The 22,767-nt window shown below is 41.7% G+C and overlaps 1 protein-coding gene across 3 annotated transcripts in view; it reads left to right on the top strand.

Annotated features, from left to right (window-relative positions):
- The first annotated feature begins 16,206 nt into the window (after nucleotides 1-16,206).
- The window catches only part of ache (acetylcholinesterase (Yt blood group)), a 38,572-nt gene continuing 32,011 nt past the window's right edge, over nucleotides 16,207-22,767 (top strand). Inside the window, exons 1-2 of one of the 3 annotated variants that reach the window (XM_026298890.1) lie at nucleotides 16,207-16,426; nucleotides 18,014-18,099. The gene's annotated coding sequence lies outside the window, so the exon portion shown is untranslated. Of the gene's footprint in view, nucleotides 16,427-18,013; nucleotides 18,100-22,392; nucleotides 22,423-22,767 lie in introns of those variants that run through there. The other 2 variants (XM_026298889.1, XM_026298891.1) reach the window with 2 other exon arrangements.

Raw genomic sequence — 22,767 nt, forward strand, 5'->3', positions numbered from 1 at the left:
TATAGCAGCTCTAACAGTGGTGGTCTTCTGTACTGCATTGAGATTTGGAGTGAATCGAATGTGTTAATTGTTTGTATATTTTTGTTTGGTTATTGTATTTGTTATAGTAATTTTTGTTTGTGACAGGAGCCGCTGCCCAGGTGTCCTGGAGGTGGATGTTCATGGTGGTGGTCTCCCTCTTCTTGGTTTGTGGTGCACAATTTAGTTATTCTTTTGCTGTGTTTTGGGTGTTTTTCCTTATTTTTGTACAGCTCCCCTCTGGTCTTTATTCCCCCACGGCCGAGCCTTGGCTCCTGGGATTGTTTTGGGTGCGAGGGTGTGGGTGTGTTGGGTGAAGGGGTCTTATTGTGTGTTATTTCTTACTGTCTACAGTGAACTGGAACATGGTCTACAGTCCCATTTTGTATCTGTGCACCTTTATATAATTCTTTCATTAGTTAGATTCCCCAGGTGGGATTCCTGGGGTAGCGTTGCCCAAATTGTAGTGTTTCTCACCGCCCCCATGCCACATATGGATGACTGACTTCTGACAGCCAACATTTAACATTTTCAGCAAAATTACAGTAAGTTGTCATTTGTCCTTCAGAGTATTTACTTTGCACAATTCAAAAGCAACATCTGATTTTTATTAGCTAACATTCAGTAAAATTTTTTCATTCATTATCTATACCCACGCTATACCTCTATTAAGGGTCATGGGGATCTGCTGGTGCCTATCCCAGCTCTTTGGGGTGAAAGGCAGAAGTACACCCTGGACAGGTCACCAGTTCATCACAGGGCCACATAGAGACAAAACCTCACACACTCACACTCACTCCTATAGACAATTTAGAATCACCAATCAACCTAACATACATGTTTTCAGACTGTGGGAGGAAACCAGAATACCCAGAGAAAACCCACCCAAGCACAGGAAGAACATGCAAACTCCACACTCCGGCCCCTGTCGGTATAGGAACCTTCTTGCTGTGAGGCAACGGTACTAACCACTAAACCACTGTGCTGCCCTAAATTTATTTATTGTTACTTTTGTCAGTTTCAAGTTACTTCAGTGACCATTGTGGGATTTTCTTTCTTTAATGGAAGGGTACCAACAATTTTGTCCACGTGTACAAGCTCAAGTCTTTGGAAGTCAATTTCATAGTCCTTCTTGAAGACATTTCCAAATTATTCACCACACTTGTTGGCTGGGCCTTTTTTTTTTTACATCAGACATTTTTTCCATTTAGCACCTTTTGTTCAATACCATTTCAAAATCCTCATTTAAAGTTATATTTCAGAAGGCACTGCAGAGTTAGTCCAGTTCAATGTAAGTGCCATATGAAGGCACACAATATTTTTATGTAGTAACAGAAACTGTGATAGTTTTCCAATACAGCTTAGTAGTCATATCCCATACCAGTTTCTGTTGATTCTTTGAGTGTTGTATGCGAGGTGCACTTTTCTCACTTGATGAAAAAGAGTGATAAATAAACACAGTTGATAATAAACAATCCATGTTGATAATGCATCCAAATTCCTCTCTTTTCTTAACTCAGACAATCACTTCATATGTGGTTTACACAGTTGAAGAGTCCATCCCAAAATGATCAGCTCATATAGTTTGATACCATTTTTGCAGGCAAGCAAAGAACATCTGCTTACCTATTTATACCCAGATCATCTGAGGTGTCTGTAGTGAACCTGCCAAAATAAAACTTAAAGAAAATATAATCTACATAAACATGCTTTTCAAATAAGATAAATTCAAAATTAATATACTAGAAAAACTGGTCATTATAATCCAAACAACTCAAAAGAAACCAGATAAATTAATACTCAAACTAATAATTCTTGCAAACAAATATGAATTCAATAACAAATAGGTTCTACACAAACAATAGGTCATGGAACAGCTGGTGGAAAATTGGTTATAGCCAACAATACCTGACTTGCTCGTTGAAATTTTCAGGTTTACTGTGATACCAGCTGACAGGGACGCAGTGTGGGAAAACGAAAGGAGGTGGCATATGCGTTTACATTAACGATCTTTGGTTCAAGCTGCACTCGGTGAAATATCGGCTATGCGACCCAAATGTGGAGCTTCTGGGAATGGCTACAGGACCTTCTTACTTGCCCAGGGAGTTTGGATGTATATTAGTTTTTGTAGTGTATGTTCCTCCTAATCATAGCTAAATGTGTTCATGAACGCCAACTAAAATATCCTGACGCACCAGCAATAGTAGTGGGAGATATGTGTTGTGTATGTCCTTTTATTTCTAAGAAATATATATAAGACGAGAGTGAGTGTCGGCTAATTGATAGCCATTTATTTACCTCTTAGACTCAAGACTACAGCGTTTCTGTATTCATCACATAACATAGGAGAGAGTATCGGAACACACAAGGGACAATTTGCATTTCGTAAATACACAACAATATGAATCAATTCATTTGATTTATTTGTATAGCACCAAATCACAATACAATCATCTCAAGGCACTTTACAAAAAAAACCCAACAAATCCTTTATGAGCAAGCACTTGGCGACAGTGGAGAATGCAACCACAGGGGTCTTCATGTGCCGGTCCCAAGTCCGGGTAAATGCAGAGGGTTGTGTCAGGAAGGGCATCCGACGTAAAATTTGAGCCAAATCAAACATGCGAATCACAAATATGACGTCCATAACGGATCGGTCGCGGCCTGGGTTAACAATGACCGCCACAGGTGCTGTTGACCTACAGGGTGCCAGTGGAAATTGGTCTACTGTTGGTCGAAGAAGGAGAGGAGGAAGGCGTGTTCGTAGGCAAAGAGAGAAGAGGAAGGGCAGGAGTGTAGGACTTAGAGTAGGGACTTTGAATGTAGGGACTTTGTCAGGGGAAACTGGAGAGTTGGCTGATATGATGGAGAGAAGAAAGGTGGATATCTTGTGTGTTCAGGAGACCAGGTGGAAAGGTAGCAAGGCCTATAAATTAGGAGCAGGTTTCAAGCTGTGTGGATGGAAAGAGGAATGGAGTAGGAGTTATCCTGAAAGAGGATTTTGCTAGGAATGTTCTGGAGGTGAAGAGAGTGTCAGATAGGGTGATGAGTCTGAAGCTGGAAGTTGAAGGTGTGATGTTGAATGTTGTCAGTGGTTATGCCCCACAGGTAGGATATGAGTTAGAAGAGAAGGAGAAATTCTGGAGAGAGATGGATGAGGTGATTCAGGGTATCCCTAGTGGTGAGAGAGTGGTGATTGGGGCAGACTTCAACGGACATGTTGGTGAGGGAAACAGAGGTGACAAGGAAGTGATGGGTAAGTTTGGTATGCAGGACAGGAATGCAGAAGGACAGATGGTGGTAGACTTCACAAAAAGGATGGAAATGTCTGTAGTGAACACATTTTTCCAGAAAAGGGAGGAGCATAGGGTGACATATAAGAGTGGAGGCAGGAGCACACAAGTTGATTACATCTTGTGCAGACATTGGATAAATAAAGATGGCGCCGCGGACGGCTGCCTCGGTCTGGAGCTCTCCAGTTGTTTTATTTTTGTTAGTTTGTCCTGCACTTTGTTTCTGTAACTTATTAAGTTTCACTGGGGCTGAACTGCTAAGCATTCGGCAGCACTCCCAGGATATTTTTCCTCCAATTTTTGCACACTCGGACGTTTTGTTGAGCGTTTTAGTTGGCGGAGCAGCTGCGCTTCTCAGGAAGTGCAAACGCGGGCAGCGCTGGTGAAACTTCGTCAGTGCGGCCTCAGGACACTGCTGCCCAGCATACACCTGGCGAACCTCCGCTCTCTACCCAACAAGATGGACGAAATACACCTGCTTACCCGGATAAACAAGGACTTTTCAAACTCTGCTGCTCTGTGTTTCAAGGAGGCCTGGCTTAATAGAGCCATACCGGACAGCGCGCTCCATCTACCCGGATTCCAGCTGATCAGAGCGGACTGCAACTCAGACGCAACGGGGTAAAGCCAAAAGGAGATGCCTACAGAAGTGGTGATCGGGTCTTGTATAATCAGGCCAGGAACACACTGAATAAGGAGATCAGAGCAGCTAAGAGGAGCTACTCCAAAAAGCTGGAAAACCAGTTTACAGCTAACGACTCTGCTTCAGTGTGGAGAGGCCTGAGGACAATAACCAACTATAGGACTCCATCCCCCTCCTTAATAGGCAATCAAACCCTAGTGAACGATCTGAACGAGTTCTATTGCAGATTTGAATCACCCCCCACCCGCTCTGATTGTCCTCCAGAGCAACCATTAACACCTCCAACCATCAACCCCCTCTCCCCCGCTCCGACACTTGGACGATGTATGTCGGCTCTTCAGGAAGCAGAAGAGAAGGAAAGCACCAGGACCAGATGGGGTTTCACCATCATGCCTCAGAACCTGTGCTGACCAGCTGGTTCCCATCTTCTCTCTGATCTTCAACAGATCACTGGAGCTGTGTGAAGTCCCTGCATGCTTCAAACGCTCCACCATCATTCCCATCCCCAAGAAGCCAAAAATTACAGGACTCAATGACTACAGACCAGTGGCTCTGACATCTGTGGTCATGAAGTCCTTTGAAAGACTGGTGTTGGCCCACCTGAAGAACGTCACTGGACCCTTCCTGGACCCCCTGCAGTTTGCCTACCAATCCAATCGGTCCGTGGATGATGCAGTCAATATGGGGCTGCACTACATCCTGCAACATCTGGACAAACCAGGGACTTATTCAATTCAATTCAATTCAATTTTATTTGTATAGCGCCAAATCACAATACAAATCATCTCAAGGCACTTTACAAAAACTAAAACTAAAAACCCAACAATTCCCTTATGAGCAAGCACAGTGGAGAGGAAAAAACTCCCTTTAACGGAAGAAAAAAAACCTCCAGCAGAACCGGGCTCAGTTTGGGCGGCCATCTGCCTCGACCGGTTGGGGTGAGTGGATAGAGCAGAGAGAAAAGAACAGCAACAATAAACAACAAATAGACACTGCAAGTTGGTGGGGCCAGTAACTGCACATCAGCGATAAACAGCTCCAGGACCAGGGACACCTGCAGAAGGTACAGAGAGAGAGAGAGAGAGAGAGAGAGGGAGGGAGAGAGAGAGCACAAACTAGGGGAGAGAGAGAGCACAAGGTTAGTAACATTCAATGGTGGAATATACATGAGGTGGGAGAGAAGGGGGGGGGGGGGGGGGTTAGGGTAGGGGAGCTCAGTGCACCGATGGTCCTCGGGCAGTCTAGGCCTATAGCAGCATAACTAACTAAGGAATGGTTCAGGGTTGCCGGAAGCCAGCCCTAACTATATGCTTTGTCAAAGAGGAAGGTTTTAAGTCTAGCCTTAAAAGTACAGAGAGTGTCTGCCTCCTGAACCCAGGCTGAGAGCTGGTTCCACAGGAGAGGAGCTTGATAGCTAAAGGCTCTGCCTCCCATTCTGCTTTTGAGAACTCTGGGAACCACAAGTAGGCCTGCACTCTGAGAGCGAAGTGGTCTATTGGGATAATATGGTACTATGAGGTCTTTAAGGTATGAAGGAGCTTGATTATGAAGGGATTTGTATGTGAGAAGAAGGATTTTAAATTCTATTCTGTATTTTACAGGGAGCCAATGAAGAGAAGCCAATATAGGAGAAATATGATCTCTCTTGCTAGTTCCTGTCAGGACTCTGGCTGCGGCATTCTGGATTAATTGGAGGCTTTTTATTAAGATATTAGGACATCCAGATAGTAATGAGTTACAGTAATCTAGCCTTGAGGAAACAAATGCATGAACTGGTTTTTCTGCATCATTTTGAGACAGGATGTTCCTAATTTTGGAAATGTTGCGCAGGTGAAAGAATGCAGTTCTAGAAATTTGTTTTATGTGTGAGTTAAAGAACATGTCCTGGTCAAAAATAACTCCAAGGTTTTTTACAGTAGTGCTGGAGGCCAGGGCTATGCCATCTAGAGTAGCTATAATTTTAGAAAAGTTATTTCTGAGATTTTTAGGCCCAAATATAATGACTTCTGTTTTCTCCGAGTTTAAAAGTAAAAAGTTACTGGTCATCCAGGCCTTTATGTCAGTTAGACAGGCTTGAAGTCTGGTTAACTGGTTTGTGTTAACAGGTTTAATAGATAGATATAACTGAGTGTCATCCGCATAGCAGTGGTAATTAATAGAGTGCTTCCTAATGATATATCCTAAAGGAAGCATGTACAGGGTGAACAGAATCGGTCCTAGCACAGAACCTTGTGGAACTCCATAACTAACTTTTGTTCGTGTGGAAGGTTCATCATGGACATGAACAAACTGGAATCTGTCCAATAAATAGGATTGGAACCACTTTAACGCTGTTCCTCTGATACCAATCACATGCTCCAGTCTCTGTAATAAGATGTTGTGGTCAATGGTGTCGAATGCTGCACTAAGGTCTAGGAGGACAAGTATCGAAACAAGTCCATTATCTGAGGCTAAGAGAAGATCGTTGGTAACTTTCAACAGTGCTGTTTCTGTACTATGATGTGCTCTAAATCCTGATTGGAAATCTTCAAATAGTTCATTCCTGTGTAAGTGGTCTGATAGCTGCTTAGCAACAGCTTTTTCTAGGATTTTAGAAATAAATGGCAGGTTGGATATTGGTCTATAATTAGCCAAGACTCCTGGATCAAGACTAGGCTTTTTGAGTAAAGGTTTGATTACTGCAGTCTTAAAGGCCTGTGGTACGTAGCCTGATACTCGAGATAAATTTACCAAGTCCAATAAAGATGAGTTCATTAATGGCAGGGTGCCTTTAAGCAGTCTAGTCGGGATGGGGTCCAAGAGACACGTTGATGATTTCGATGAAGCAACTACTGATGTAAATTCAGAGAGATCTATAGGAGAGAAGCAGTCTAAACATAACTGAGGTCCTACAGATGATTCAAGAGCTACTGTAGTAAAAGATTCATTTATTGCAGGTATAGGAAGCATCTGCTGAATTTTATCTCTAATAGTTGTGATTTTATTTGTAAAGAAACTCATAAATTCATCACTGCTGAGAGCTAAGGGAACACTGGGCTCAACGGAGCTGTGACGGAGCAGATAGGCTCAAGCGATGTCTTGGCAGGAACTCAGAACAAAACATAACAGGCAACCCGGCAACTAAAACAAGGAACAACCAAGGTATATAAAGGCCGGGCACAAAACAAGAACCAGGTGAAAACAATCAACAAATTAGGTCAACGTAAAGGAAACAGAGATAACCAAAAACCAGTTCCTGTCAGGATCCTCCAAAATAAAAGAAAACGGAAGTCCAGCGAAATGGATCCCCCCCCCCCCGTACCTAAACAAATTCCTTGTGTGTGTGTGCTCACACACTTGGCAATAAAGCTCATTCGGATTCTGATTCTGATTCTGATTCTGACATTCCAACCTGAAAGAGATCAGTGACTGCAAAGTAGTGGTTGGGGAGAGTGTAGCCAGACAGCATAGGATGGTGGTGTGTAGGATGACTCTGGTAGTGAGGAAGATGATGAGGACAAAGGCAGAGCTGAGGACCAAGTCGTGGAAGTTGAAAAAGGAAGAGTGTTGTGTGGCTTTCAGGGAGGAGCTGAAACAGGCTCTGGGAGGTCAGGAGGTTCTTCCAGATGACTGGACAGCTACAGCTAAAGTGATCAGGGAGACAGATAGGAGGGTACTTGGTGTGTAATCTGGAAAGAGGAAAGCAGATAAGGAGACTTGGTGGTGGAATGAGGAAGTTCAGGAGTGTGTTAAGAGGAAAAGGTTAGCTAAGAAGAAGTGGGACACTGAGAGGACAGAAGAGAACAGACAGGAGTACAGGGAGATGCAGCGTAAGGTGAAGATAGAGGTGGCAAAGGCCAAACAAAGGGCGTATAAGGATTTGTATGATAGGTTGGACACTAAGGAGGGAGAGGTGGATTTGTACAGGTTGGCGAGGCAGAGAGACAGAGATGGGAAGGATGTGCAGCAGGTTAGGGTGATTAAGGATAGGGATGGAAATGTGTTGACAGGTGCCACAAGTGCGATGGAAAGATGGAAGGAATACTTTGAAGAGTTGATGAATGAGGAAAATGTCAGAGAGCACACAGTAGAAGAGGTGACTGTTGTGGAGCAGGAAGTAGCAAAGATCAGTAAGGATGAAGTGAGGAAGGTGTTAAAGAGGATGAAGAGTGGAAAGGCACTTGGTCCTGATGACATACCTGTGGAGGTATGGAAGTGTTTAGGAGAGGTGGCAGTAGAGTTTTTGACTGGGCTGCTTAACAAGATCTTGGAGAGTGAGAGGATGCCTGAGGAATGGAGGAGAAGTGTACTGGTGTCCATCTTTAAGAACAAGGGAGACGTGCAGAGTTGTGGAAACTACAGAGGAATAAAGCTGATGAGGCACACAATGAAGTTATGGGAAAGAGTAGTGGAGGCTAGGCTGAGGTCAGAAGTGAGCATTTGTGAGCAGCAGTATGGTTTCATGCCAAGAAAGAGTACCACAGATGCAATATTTGCTTTGAGAATGCTGATGGAGAAGTACAGAGAAGGCCAGAAGGAGCGGCATTGTGTCTTTGTAGATTTGGAAAAAGCATATGACAGGGTGCCGAGAGAGGAGCTGTGGTTTTGTATGAGGAAGTCTGGAGTGGCAGAGAAGTATGTTCGAGTGGTGCAGGACATGTATGAGAGCAGTAAGACAGTGGTGAGGTGTGCTGGAGGGGTGACAGAGGAGTTCAAGGTGGAGGTGGGGTTGCACCAAGGATCGGCTTTGAGCCCCTTCTTGTTTGCTGTGGTGATGGACAGGCTGACAGATGAGGTTAGACAGGAATCTCCGTGGACCATAATGTTTACAGATGACATTGTCATTTGTAGTGAGAGCAAGGAGCAGGTTGAGGAAAATCTAGAGAGGTGGAGGTTTGCTCTGGAAAGGAGAGGAATGAAGCTGAGCCACAGTAAAACAGAGTACGTGTGTAAATGAGAGGGACTCAAGTAGAATGGTGAGGTTACAGGGAGTAGAGGTGAAGAAGGTGGAAGATTTTAAGTACCTAGGGTCAACAGTCCAAAGCAACGGAGAGTGTGGAAAAGAAGTGAAGAGGCGTGTGCAAGCAGGTTGGAATGGGTGGAGGAAAGTGTCAGGTGTGATGTGTGACAAAAGAGTGTCAGCAAGAATGAAAGGAAAGGTGTACAAGACAGTGGTGAGACCAGCAATGTTGTATGGTGTAGAGACAGTGGCACTGAGAAAAAGACAGGAGGCAGAACTGGAGGTAGCAGAGCTGAAGATGTTGAGGTTCTCTCTGGGAGTAACGAGAATGGATAGGATCAGGAATGAGTACATCAGAGGGACAGCTCAGGTTAGATGTTTTGGAGAAAAAGCCAGGGAAGCCAGATTAAGATGGTTTGGACATGTTCAGAGGAGGGACAGTGAATATATTGGTAAAAGGATGCTGAGGTTAGAGCTGCCAGGAAGGAGGCCTAGAGGAAGACCAAAGAGGAGGTTCTTGGATGTAGTGAAGGAGGACATGAGGATAGTTGGTGTGGATGAGGAGGATACAGAGGATAGGGTAAAATGGAGGCAGATGATTCGCTGTGGCGACCCCTGAAGGGAGCAGCCGACTTGGCGACGGTGGAGAGGAAAAACTCCCTTTAACGGAACAAAAAACCTCCAGCAGGACCAGGCTCAGTTTGGGTCGCCATCTCGACTGGTTGGGGAGAGTGGATAGAGGAGAGAGAAAAAGAACAACAACAATAGAATTTATAGAATTTCTATAGTCTGATATTTCGTATTATGAGTGATCATCTATGTTGCTTTATGGATTAAACTAGGTAAAAACTGTTTCATAGCATTGCTCAACAAGCTCTTTTATTGGTGGACTTGTTAGAACATTTGTCTTGGGACACATGGGGCCCAGGTTTAAGACCGTGAATTTTTTCACCTGGCTGCTCATAAATTTCAGTCGGTGTTCGGGCCGACAGGATCAGTGCCAATGGGAGGGCCCCTCCTTTGTTTCCTGGGTCACAGATTACCTGACAGAAATGCCACAGTTCAATAGGCTGGAGAAATGCATTTCTGGTAGAAATTAGTAATTAGCAGCACAGGGGCTCCACAGGGGACTGTTTTGGCTCTACTACACAGCAGACTACAATTCTTTTACAAAGTCTTCCTATGTTGGGAAATATTGAGATCATACTAGCAATATTGAGATCATACTGCTATTGTTGCCTGTGTCAGGGATGCAAGTACAGTGGTTTGATAAAAGTCTTTTGCTTGGTGATTGGAATGACAAAATGTGCCTCCTACTAAAGAAACCTTTCCCAAAGACAATGGTTGTGACTTTTCGAAGGTCTAATCCACATATAAAGGGGCAGAGCTGACCTTTTTTCCTGAAGTGGCTTAGGCCAATAGATGCATACACGAAGATGCTGCACATTTTACCAAACTATAGTAGTAAGTGTACTCTTTTAAACTGCAGCATAAAGCAGTAGGATGCAAGGCAGCTGGAGATGCTGGTGGAAAAAGCTGGTTCAATGACTGGAACAAAGCTGGATTCACTGGAGGCTGTGGTGGAGAGATGCACACAGAAAAAGGTAGAGACCATCCTGGAATACACTGATCATCATTCCCCTTCATGTTTAAGCCGCAGAAAACTAAAAGAAGACACCCACAGTGATGAAGCCTCCCAGTTTAATACATTAGTGTGTCCTAGTAAGTACATTTCTGGCTCCTTGTATTTATGCTATAACACACCACAAGATCCTCTCTCAAAAGGACATCAAAAGACCATCAGGCAATAAAGCCCCATCAATTCAGCTTTGCCCTAGACTCTGAAGTGTTGAATTCAGGGGGATGATGACCTTTATGTTCAACCACTCCTGTGACTTCTACACATAGTATTTGCCTACTGATCCTGTACCCAATATTCTCTCACACCTTTAGCAGATGTAAACATGCTGGATTATAGCTAAAATGCTAATTTGCATCCTTAGTCCCTAGGCAGATAAAAACATATAACTATTAAGACATACATAGAAAGACATGCAATTAAAAATGATCACAAGACTGGTTCACTTTCAGCCACTGTTTGAGTTGATATTTGAAAGTGGAAAATGTGGAACACACGTTACTACCTTTCACTTCATTTTTGTCCAAAGGCTATCTGCAAGGCACCTCACAGTTTGAAAAAGTCAGACATAGATTCCTCAGCAGATATTTAGTTAAAATGTTGCAGTGATGAAATGAAAGTGTTTTTTTTATCAAGGACTTTTAAAGGTTTTTTGTAAAGTGATTCTGTTGTTTTCAGTGTAATTACACCCATTAGGCACAAACTTGTGATACAGTACTCAATATGATGGAGTATCATAGAGTACAAAACCATTCTAGTAGCACCTAGTGTTATAAACAGTCTGATCTGTTTACAGATTTGTAGGTTAAATTAACCTAACCATTAGCCTAACCATTAGTTTTTCCTCTCCACTGTCGCCAAATGCTTGCTCATAAGGGATTTGTTGGGTTTTTTGTTTTTGTAAAGTGCTTTGAGATGATTTGTATTGTGATTTTGGCGCTATACAAATAAAACTGAATTGAATATTTAGTAACAGGCAAGATTTATAAAGCCATTCATTTGCATGAATCATTGCAGAGGTCAGAAAGGGGGATGCCTCTTAAATGCTTTTTGCACTTGCGTAGATGACTGCGTCATCAGCATATATTTGAAAATCAACATCAAGACATGCATTAAGTAGGTCATTAAAATACAGTGAATATAACGGGATGAAGAATTTTACCTTGAGGCACACCAACAAGAGCATAAATAAAAGAAGATTTGACATTGTCAACACACACACATTGTTTTCTGTGAGCTAAATATGACCTTATCCATGTGATAACATCTGCAGAGAAATTGAAATGTGTTAACTTAGAAGAATTTCATGATTGACAGTGTCAAACACCTTCTTCAGATCTAGAAACACAGCACCAACACAAGCATTCCTGTCCAGCATACATTTAACCTTTTCTAAGAACTGACAGTTTGCTGATGTACAATGTTTTGTACAGAAACCAAACTTCATAGGATGCAATGGGGAGAGACCTTAACTTAAATGTTCACTTATAAGCTTTGCTACCCACCTCTCAGCAACCTTAGAAACAACTGGAAGAATGCTAATTGGCCTATAGTTGGATATATTTGCACTGTCTCCAGATTTAAAGGTTGGGGTGACTTCAATTCAATTTTATTTGTATAGTGCTAAATGTTGGATGTTGTTGGGCTGTCATGGCTGACACGCCTGTGCAACATCGCGTGGCGTTCGGGGACAGTACCCCTGGATTGGCAGACCGGGTGGTGGTTCCTCTTTTTAAGAAGGGGGACCGGAGGGTGTGTTCCAACTACAGAGGGATCACACTCCTCAGCCTCCCGGGGAAGGTCTATGCCAGGGTGCTGGAGAGGAGGATCCAGCCGGTGGTCGAACCTCGGATCCAGGAGGAACAATGCGGTTTCCGTCCTGGGCGTGGAACACTGGACCGGCTGTACACACTCTCGAGGGTGCTCGAGGGTTCATGGGAGTTGGCCCAACCAGTCCACATGTGTTTTGTGGACTTAGAGAAGGCATTCGACCGGGTCCCTCGTGACATCCTGTGGGAGGTGCTCCAGGAGTATGGGGTCCGGGGCCCTTTGCTGGGGGCTATCCGGTCTCTGTACAAACGAAGCAGGAGCTTGGTTCGCATTGCTGGTTGTAAGTCAGATCTGTTTCGGATGCCCCCTGGGCGCCTCCCTGGGGAGGTGTTCCGGGCATGTCCCACCGGGAGGAGGCCCCGGGGAAGACCCAGGACACGCTGGAGGGACTATGTCTCCCGGCTGGCCTGGGTGTCCCCCCGGAAGAGCTGGAGGAAGTCTGGGTATCCCTGATTCAGCTACTGCACCCGCGACCCGGCCCCGGATAAGCGGTAGAAGATGGATGGATGGATGGATAGTGCTAAATCACTATACACTCAAGGCACTTCACAAAAAAACAGATAAACCCAACAAATCCCTTATGAGCAAGCACTTGGCGACAGTGGAGAGGAAAAACTCCCTTTAACAGAGGAAACCTCCAGCAGAACAGGGCTCAGTTTGGGCGGCCACCAGCCGGTTGGGGTGAGTGGATAGAGGAGAGAGAAAAGAACAGCAACAATAAACAACAAATAGATACTGCAGGTTGGTGGGGCCAGTAACTGCACATCAGCAATATACAGCTCCAGGACCAGGAACACCTGCAGAAGGTACACATGACATAATACATGATGAATCGATTAATGCCAGGGTGTCTTTGAGCAGTCTAGTTGGGATGGGGTCTAAGAGACATGTTGATGATTTAGATGAAGCATCTGTTGAGGTGAATTCAGAGAGATCTATGGGAGAGAAGCAGTGTAAACATGACTGAGGTCTTACAGATTATTCAAGAGCTACTGTAGTAGAAGATTCATTTGTGGCAGCTATAGAAAGTGTCTGATGAATTTTATCTCTAATAGTTGTGATTTTATTTTTAAGAATCTCACAGTCATCACTGTTGAGAGCTAAGGGAACACTGGGCTCAACAGAGCTGTGACTTTTTGTCAGCCTGGCTACAGTGCTGAAAAGAAACCTGGGATTGTTCTCATTTTCCTCTATTAGTAATGAATAGTAGGCAGTTCTGGCTTTACAGAGAGCTTTTTTATATGTTAATAGACTGTTTTTCCCTTCTAGATAAAATTCTTCTAAATTTGTTGAGTGTCACTTCCTTTCCAGCCTTCGTGATGCCTGCTTTAAGGTATGAATATGTAAACTGTACCATGGAGCTAATCTCCTCTGATTCACTAACTTCTTTTTTAGAGGGGCCACAAGTATCAAGCGTTTCACACAGAGAAGCTGTAAGGAAACTGCAGAGAGGGTCTGCATCCCAGTCCCTACTCTGGATTGTCAAACTTTAGGTTCGCTAATAAACTCAGCCAGATTTTTAAAGATGAGAGCCACACCATCCAAAGTGGGATGGATGCTGTCCCTAGCTACCAGACCAGGTTTTCCCCAAAAAGTGGCCCAATTGTTTATGAAGGCAGCGATGGAACAACAACATGTGGCTAAACATGTCATTGCTGGTCAGATTGGGGAGGGACCCAGAAAAAATTACAGAATCCAACATCCATCATTTAACCAGGGTAATGAACTCCCCTTTTTTTATGTTGCGACCCAGGTCTGGGAGTCCCGGGCCTCCACTCCCCATGGGTGAGATGGATGAACAACCTGGGCTTTTAAGTCTTCCCAGTAAGCCTGGGCTTCCAAAAGGGACAAGGGCTGACAAACTGGAGAAGACAGGTGAGCAAGGACACATGAGGAACAGCAGGCAATAGCTAATAGTGAGACTGAGGTAGAGCTATTACACCTCACAGGGGTGGACAAAGACTGAGAACCAGAGCAGGGAGTACACAGGGGGAAACACACAAGGACACAGAGGCAGGACTACTCGGATGGGATATGGTTTTAGCTTGCTGGGAAGTCGCTGAAAAGAGATCACAGGCAGTTTCAAAATATGCATGCCTTCAGGTATGGAGTGAGTGGTTTAATAAGAAAACAAACAGGGATCACATGAGAAAAAAACACAATACCTTAAGTCTACAAAAAACATACATCCAACCTGAAAGACTACAGAAAAAATGAGGCTTAAATACAAAAAAAAAAAAAAGGAGTGCCAAGTAAGATGGACAAGCTGCTGCACCAAAACCTGGACGTGGCAGATCTGCCATCCTCCACCGAGACCTGGCACAGTGAACACATCCCAGACACGGGCTGCCAGGATTCCACATGCCGCATGGAACGTTCAGGAAAAATAAAGGGTGGTGGAATGTGCTTCTATATAAATAAGGTTGTTGTACAGATGACACAGTGCTGAAACAATCATGCAGTCCTCACTTGGAGACCCTTCACAAACTGTAAACCGTTTATTTGTTACTGACCTTCCTGGGTAACTAGTACAAAGAAGCTTGTTATCAACTGGCTCTGTTAAATCTGGGTTTTCTGAAGTGTTCAGGCATGTTCATGTGAGAGGTAGAGTTGTTAGAAGCTCATTGTCAGAACCATGAATGAAATACCAAATTTTCCAGACTACATTTTGCACTTTTTTTCTACTCTAGCTTGTCCTGTAACTTCTATAGTGAAGCAACTTACATGTATATTCAGTCATTTTGTCGAGTAGTCACTAGCGTTAGATGGCACTCTTGGCGCAATTAAACATAATACTGTACTGCAGAAAAAGTAAAAATGTTTATGTTCAAGCTAAATTACAACTCCTAGTGTAACACAAATGATGATTATTGAGGGTTACCTGAACCAGCCCTAACTAACTATTCTGGCAGATAACCCTAAATCATCCTTTAGTTATGCTGCTGTAGACCTAGATTGCCTGAGGACTTCCCATCAGTGCACTGAGCTCCCCTCTCCTCTCTACTCCCCTCCCCTGCCCTCCTCTCCTGTATATGCCACCATTGAATGTCACTAACTTTTTGCTCTCTCTCTCTGTACCTTCTGCAGGTGTCCCTGATCCTGGAGCTGTATATGGCTGATGTGCAGTTACTGGCAGTATTTACTTGTTTATTGTTGCTGTTCTTTTCTCTCCCCTCTATCCACTAAAAATAAATGGCTGCCCAAACTGAGCCTGGTTCTGCTGGAGGTTTTTTCTCAATTCAATTCATTTGTATAGCGCCAAATCACAATGCAAATCATCTGAAGGCACTTTACAGAAACAAAGTATTTTATAAAGTGCCTTGAGATGATTGTATTGTGATTTGGTGCTATACAAATAAAATTGAATTGAACATTGAACTGAACAAAAAGTGATAGTTTGTTTGGGTGATATAACTAGAACAGAATAAGAAATTATAGAAATTGTTTTCAAATATTAAAGCAAGTCTACTAATATAACTTTATGTATAATTATTTAATATTTTGTGAGGCTAGAGAAGCATATTGTTCTATCTTGTATTCTTTTATTTCTCATTATTGCCTTGGTTGATATTTCTTAGTCTTTCTTGATCTATCTGTTTAACTGTTAACGTTTAAGTTAAGGTCTTCTACCACATTTATCAAAGTATTCTTAACTAAAGTCTTAATATTAATTTATAACAGTTAAACTGAGGCAATGGTTTATTGGCCTTCTTTTAACAATGAACTGCAGTACAAGCACTATTTGTCAAACCTCTGGGTTTGGAAGATTTGGCACCATAAATGTGCCCTTTTTGACAGGAGAATCAAATATAGATGTTCTCGCGAGAAGAACTGGTTGTCCTGTGCCCCAAAGCAGTATTTATTTACAGCAGTCTCCCCTTTACCGTCACAGTTTTGTGGTCCGGCTGAACGAATGTTTACTAAACACGCCACTGTTGGGAGGAGGGATTACAGACGTTTTGTCTTTGAAAGCCGGCTGAACATCTTCGGGAAACCTTTTCATTCGCCCACAAACCTCAGTGCAGTGTCGCCGTTTGCAGTCCCAGCAGAGTGAAGAAAGCAAGGTAATTAGCCAGTCGTCCGTTCGGGCCCGTTTTAAAGTAATCGGGTAACAGGTAAGACAGAAACGCCGGCGCAGTTTATAGGCAGCGAATGTCACTCGATAACGCGTTTGATACCTGACCTTAATGCCATTATTACACGAAAAAATCAAAGGCCAGTGAATTTATGTAGTCGGTGTTCAATTGCTTCCATCCTTTCTGAACACCACCAGAGCTATATCCGTGCAGCTCGCGCAGTGATTTAACGCTGTTTATTACGTACATGTCTGATGTGCTTCCCTTTTATCAGCGTTACATCAACGGTATCCCTGGTACTGGGTCTTCACAGACCGAATACCTGTTCGGTAAACGTTAAATCCCAAAGCTCGGGAGTAAGTAGGTAACTGGTAAGGGTTATGGATGTATAGTGTAGATGGTAAGCTTGATAAGGATAGCAAATAAATATCTGTTAAAATTGCATTCATATGTTACGCCATATAACTGTTCATATATAAGCTGGTTTTTGAAAATGGAGCAGTAAATTGTCAAAAATAGAACCGGGAGAGAGAATTCAGTGAATCCGTATGTGACGCTCAATGACAAAACGCATGTGGCTGCGGGGAGTTGTTGGCATTTTGAATCGCACAGAAGCATACACCCACAGTATGAGATGTGCATACGTTTTGGATTTGCAGGGGATTACGGATAAACCTCCCCTGTAAAACTTGATGGTGAAATGCTTTGCAGGTTGTAAGACCTGCCTGATAAATGTCTAACAAAATTGTCCACTTCCAAACATCTCTTACTGACTTAGCACAATCACCCAGTATTTGGCATTGTTAAATGTGAATTACTGTAACTATATGAACTTGAACCAGTAGCAATATTGTGATATGGTCAACAGTAACAGGCAGTTCTTTCAGGGATGGGTTGTGTTGGTTGAAGTCAGTAAATAGATACACTGATATGTTAGTGTGTATGATTGTATGGTTTGAACAAAGTGATTTTTTTTTCCCTCCTAGCACTCTGTTTTTGCAGCTTACTGTAGCCTTAATTTGTTACATCTGCAAGTTATAAAGTAAATGGAGTTTTGGCAGCTTGTGGTGTATGTTGCTTATTTGCATTCTGAAGGGAATGACTGCCAAAGTGTTAATAGTGCTGCTGAATATTTTACTCATTTGTTAAAAGCTCTGTTTGCGTGCAATTTCTGAAAGGTATAATATGTATAAGTACGTTCTGACTTTTATTGTTCTGCTCCATGAGATTTTGTGTTAGTTTGACAGGCTTGGAAGAATTGGATATTTTTTTATTATCAACAAATCCTACAAAACACCAGAATCAACAATGTCTTAATGCTGTAGTCTTAGTCTTATCTTTCCCTTTGCTGCGTTATAGAGGTTATAGAACAATTTCCAGATGAGTATGACACTAACACCAATAGAAACTAGTGGACTGTCAGACCACGAATCCTCTGCTGTGCTAATGGGTTTTATTTTGTTTTATTTTGTCATTGCTTTGTGACATTCATTAATCCTTTTCTAACTCACATTTCCTTTTGCTGGATTTTAATAGAAAAGATGTACATGTCTATGTGTATGCATGTATGTATAGATTGTCAGAGGAGGTCCCTCTTGTGACACAGAAGAGAATCATCGCACAGGTGATGACAGTTGGCATTCACAGTACTAAAGGAAAAAGTAAGTGAACCCACGGACTAATTACTTCAGCAAAAGCTATGGTATTTTCCAGGCTATAAGCCACACCAGAGTGTGTTGCTTTTTGCAAAAACAGCCTTGTTGAAGAGAAAAAAATATATATAAGTCACTTTGATGTATAAGTTGCAATTTTAATTATACTAATTATGGTCTGAATTGACATACAAAGAACGTAGGTCAGGTATAACAACAAACAAAACAAAATTCATTCATCTGTGTTAAGTAACATTAAACAACTCCGCCAACATTGGGTTGGGGAGATGAAACGGCGTGCCCTGCACTCACTCCAGGCTTTGTTTCAGCTGTATACTTTATTACCTGCACTTAGAAGTCTGCAGCATAACTCCTACTTTTGGGCAGCATTTTCTCTTGTTTTACACTTGGAGTTGAACATAAGCATTTTTACTTTTTTGGCAGTACAGTATTATCTTCAGTTGAGTCAATAGTGCCAAGAGTGCCATCTAACACTAGCGACTACTTGACAAAATTACTTTAAATATACACTAGAAGTCACTTCGGTATATAAGTAGCACTACAAGCCAGAGTAGTAAGAAAAAAGTGTGACTTATAGTCTGGAAAATACAATAATTGTTGTCAGCAGTTTGCACACTAGAAGTCCAGTTAATAAAAAGAATTTGCAGGTATGGGTTAGAGCTACTTTGATTGATAAAAGACAAACATTTTAAGTTTGATGTTCATAATAAACATCTGCTGATGTGAACCATATCTTGCGAAAAAGGAGATCTATGATGACATAAGATCAATAGTAGTTGATCTGCATAAGGCTGGAAAGGTATACAAAGTAATCTGAAAGTGTTGAGGCATCAAACAGTTGACAGACATATTGTTTATAAATGTAGACAATTTATTACTGTAGCCACCGTAATAAATTATCTTTATAGAAGTAGAAGCCTAGCCAAGATGGCTCCAAAGGCAGAATGCAGAATCCTCAATCAGGTTAAAAAAAAACAGGAACACACAACTAACAGTTGAAGGCTTGAAGACATCATTGGAACTGCCAAACATCTCTTTTCATGAGTCTGCCGTATATAAGTCTTTAAATAGGCAGGCTGTCAGTGCCCAAACACCACATTGGAAGCTGCTGCTCTTCAAAAAGACATTGCAGCATGCCTGAAATTTGCCAAAGAGCACCTTGGCATTGGGAAAATGTTTTGTGAACTCATGAAACAAAAATGTAATTGTTCGTAAAGAGTGCTCAGCACTATGTATGGCATAGCGTAACAACATCAAAACATCCCATCCCATTCTCAGTGAGGTATGGTGGAGGGAGCATCATGATTTGGGCTTGCTTCACCGACTCAGGATGCTGGATTGCTTTAATGGTCGAAGGAAGAATGAATTCCCAAGTTTTCCAAAATATCCTACAGGATAATGTCAGGGTGGCTGTCTGCCAGCTGAACCTTACTAAGTTGGGTGATGCAGCAGGACAATGATCAAGTTAATCCACCAAAGAATGGCTTCAGAAAAAATATGCCTTTTAAAGTAGCCCTTGTCAGAGCCCAAACCTTAACCCCACAGAGATGCTGTGGAATAATCTATAAAGAGCCGTCACACCAGGCATCCTGCAAATGTGTCTGAGTTGAAGCAGTTCTGTAAAGAGCAATCTTGTTGTCAAATGACATTTTACCAGCTATTAACTCCTTCACTTTTTCCTCCAGCACTTTGAATGCTTAATGGGAGTGTTCATTAAAGACATGGGACATTAGAATTGTGTGTTATCGGTTTAAGCACAGTGTTTGTCTCTTGTGACCTAAACCAGAAAACCAGTTAATTCCAATTCACATACTTTTTCTTGGCACTGTAGTACAGTATGTCCTCATGACAACAAAGTCTGATTCTTTCTCTTATTAATTTTTTTTTTTTTTTTTTATGAAGCCAGAAGTTAATCCTTCTGTGGTGGATTAACTCTAATGCTCAGGATCATTGCCGTCCTAGTTTGAGCAAACTTTGTTGATAGATAACTTGTAATACATAATACATCCATAAATCCATAACATATATTACAACCTTGTCACTGACATATCAAAATTTATATAAAGCTTTAGCAGTCAACTTACCTATAACTCAACTATACCTACCAAAGTCAGTCTTTGTGTTTCCACGGATAACCAGTAATTCACTGTTGCATCAATTGAAGGATTGTAGGAATTTTGTTCTAAAAACTATAACTAGTCATGATTTATTCACAATAAGAAAAAAGGAAAACATTAGCAGACTTATCCTTCCAATGTTTTCTGAAAAGAATGAATATGCCCCAGTGTGGCACAGACTAAATCGTACAGCATGTAGTCTTCAGTGGAGCCTTGCCATATTTCAGTGTCTATTAGTTTTCTTAGCACCCTTTGTCTCTTTAATACATTTCCTTATTCATTGTACTGTATATCATCATTATTGAGCAAGAAAAATTGTGCAGTCATTTTAGGACCTAATCTTATAGTAGCTCTGACTTTCCACCAAACACCGTACTACTGCAGTGGCAGTGCTCCATATTCAGTTTGACTTGTGACCTGTACCGTCCATGGGTGTGTTAAGTGTTAGTACACAAAATAGTAAACTGGTTCATGTAGGAATGGGCAGAAAAAAACTCTATGCATTGTTGTGGATTGCCTCTCCACATTAAAATTCTGCCATCATCTTTGGTCCAAAGGCCTTACAAATAAAAGCACCATCTGACATAAGCCCTTGATGTAATACACCACTAAGAGTAATGATGGGCAAGAGTGATGATGGGTAGTTGTCTCTTGGTAATTAAAAAATCTGTGTAAAGGAGGAATTTAAAGAGATTTAGCAAACACAAGAATGTTTGAATTATAAATTAACCAAACAATAAGTGTTTCTCTTGATTTTTTTTTTCTGTAGCCTTCTCCTGTGTCTACATGACAAGATTTTACTCATTAGTGTCAAAAAGAAACATCCTCTCATTAACTTAAAAGGTCAGTACTTTGCATCCCTGCCTTGATTTACTGAAGTCAGCTCCTCCATGCTCATCAGCTTTTCTTCTTTTACCCAGCCAGTCTTTCAGAATCATCTGAAAATTCAAATGTAAGTTGTCTAGCAAGATACAACAGTGGTGTATGTGTAGCCTGATTCAATTAAATTTTATTTGTATAGCACCAAATCACAATACAGTCATCTCAGAGCACTTTACAAAAGAAAACAAAAAAACCCCAACAAATCCCTTATGAGCAAGCACTTGGCAACAGTGGAGAGGAAAAACTCCCTTTAACAGAAGAAACCTCCAGCAGAACCGGGCTGTTTTATGTGTGAATTAAAAGACATATCTTGGTCAAAAATAACTCCACGCCTTTTCACATTAGTGCTGGAGGTCAGGGCTATGCCATCTAAAGTAGCTATATTTAGATTTAGAAAAGCTATTTCTAAGATTTTTAGGCCCAAATACAATAACTTCTGTTTTCTCTGACAAAGTAGAAAATTACTAGTCATCCAGCATCCAGTCCTTTATGTCCCTGACATAAAGACTTGAAGTTTGGCTAACTAATTTGTGTTGTCAGGTTTCATAGATAGATACAGCTGAATGTCATCTGCATAGCAGTGGTAATTCATACAGTGCTTCCTAATAACATTACCTAAAGGAAGCACAATAGAGGTTTGATTACTGCAATCTAGAGATAAATTTACCAAGTCTAATAAAGATGAGTCAACTAATGGCAGCATGTGTTTGAGCATGAAACAACTACGTGAATTCAGAGATATCTATGGGAAAGAAGCAGTCTAAACATGACTGAGGTCTTACAGATGATTCAAGAGCTACTGTAGTAGAAGATTCATTTATGGCAGCTATAGGAACCATCTGATGAATTTTATCTCTGAGTTATGATTTTACTTGTAAAGAAACTCAAAGTCATCACTGCTGAGAGCTAAGGGAACACGGGGTCAACAGAGCTGTGACTTTTTGTCAGCCTGGCTACAGTGCTGAAAAGAAACCTGGGATTGTTGTTATTTTTCTCTTTAGTGATGAATCACAGGCACCATATGCCATATACACCTAGAACTGCATACTATTCATCTTATGAATATTTCTGGGTTTACGGACAGCTTTTTTTATATGTTAATAGACTGTTTTTCCAGGCTAAATAAAATTCTTCTAAATTTGTGGAACGCCACTTCCTTTGCATCCTTAGTGATGCCTCATAAAGTATGGATATGTAAACTGTACCATGGAGCTAATGTTCTCTGATTCACTAACTTCTTTTTCAGAGGGGCGACAGTATCAAGAGTTTCACGCAGAGAGGCTACAGCACTGTCAACAAGATGATCAACTTGGTAGGGAGTAGGATTGAGGCAGCTGCCCTCCACTGTGTTGACACAAAAAATAAATAAATAAAGGAAAAATAATAAGCAAATAATCATTTTATTAACAGTGTTGTCAGATAAATATCTGTTGTAGTGGATTTTTCTTCTAAAAGCTGCATGATCCATTATTTTAAGTTCAGTAGTTATTAAGGAATGGTCAGACAAAAGAGGATTTTTGGGGGGAAAACTGTGAAGTGTTCAATTTCAATGCCATATGTCAGAACAAGTTGAATGTTGTGATTAAAATAGTGGGTGAGTTTATTTGCATTTTGAGAGAAAATTGTTGATCTAATACTGAATTAAATGCAGTGCTAG

This window comes from Mastacembelus armatus, chromosome 18, assembly GCF_900324485.2.
Source record: "Mastacembelus armatus chromosome 18, fMasArm1.2, whole genome shotgun sequence".
Lineage (NCBI taxonomy): Eukaryota > Metazoa > Chordata > Actinopteri > Synbranchiformes > Mastacembelidae > Mastacembelus > Mastacembelus armatus.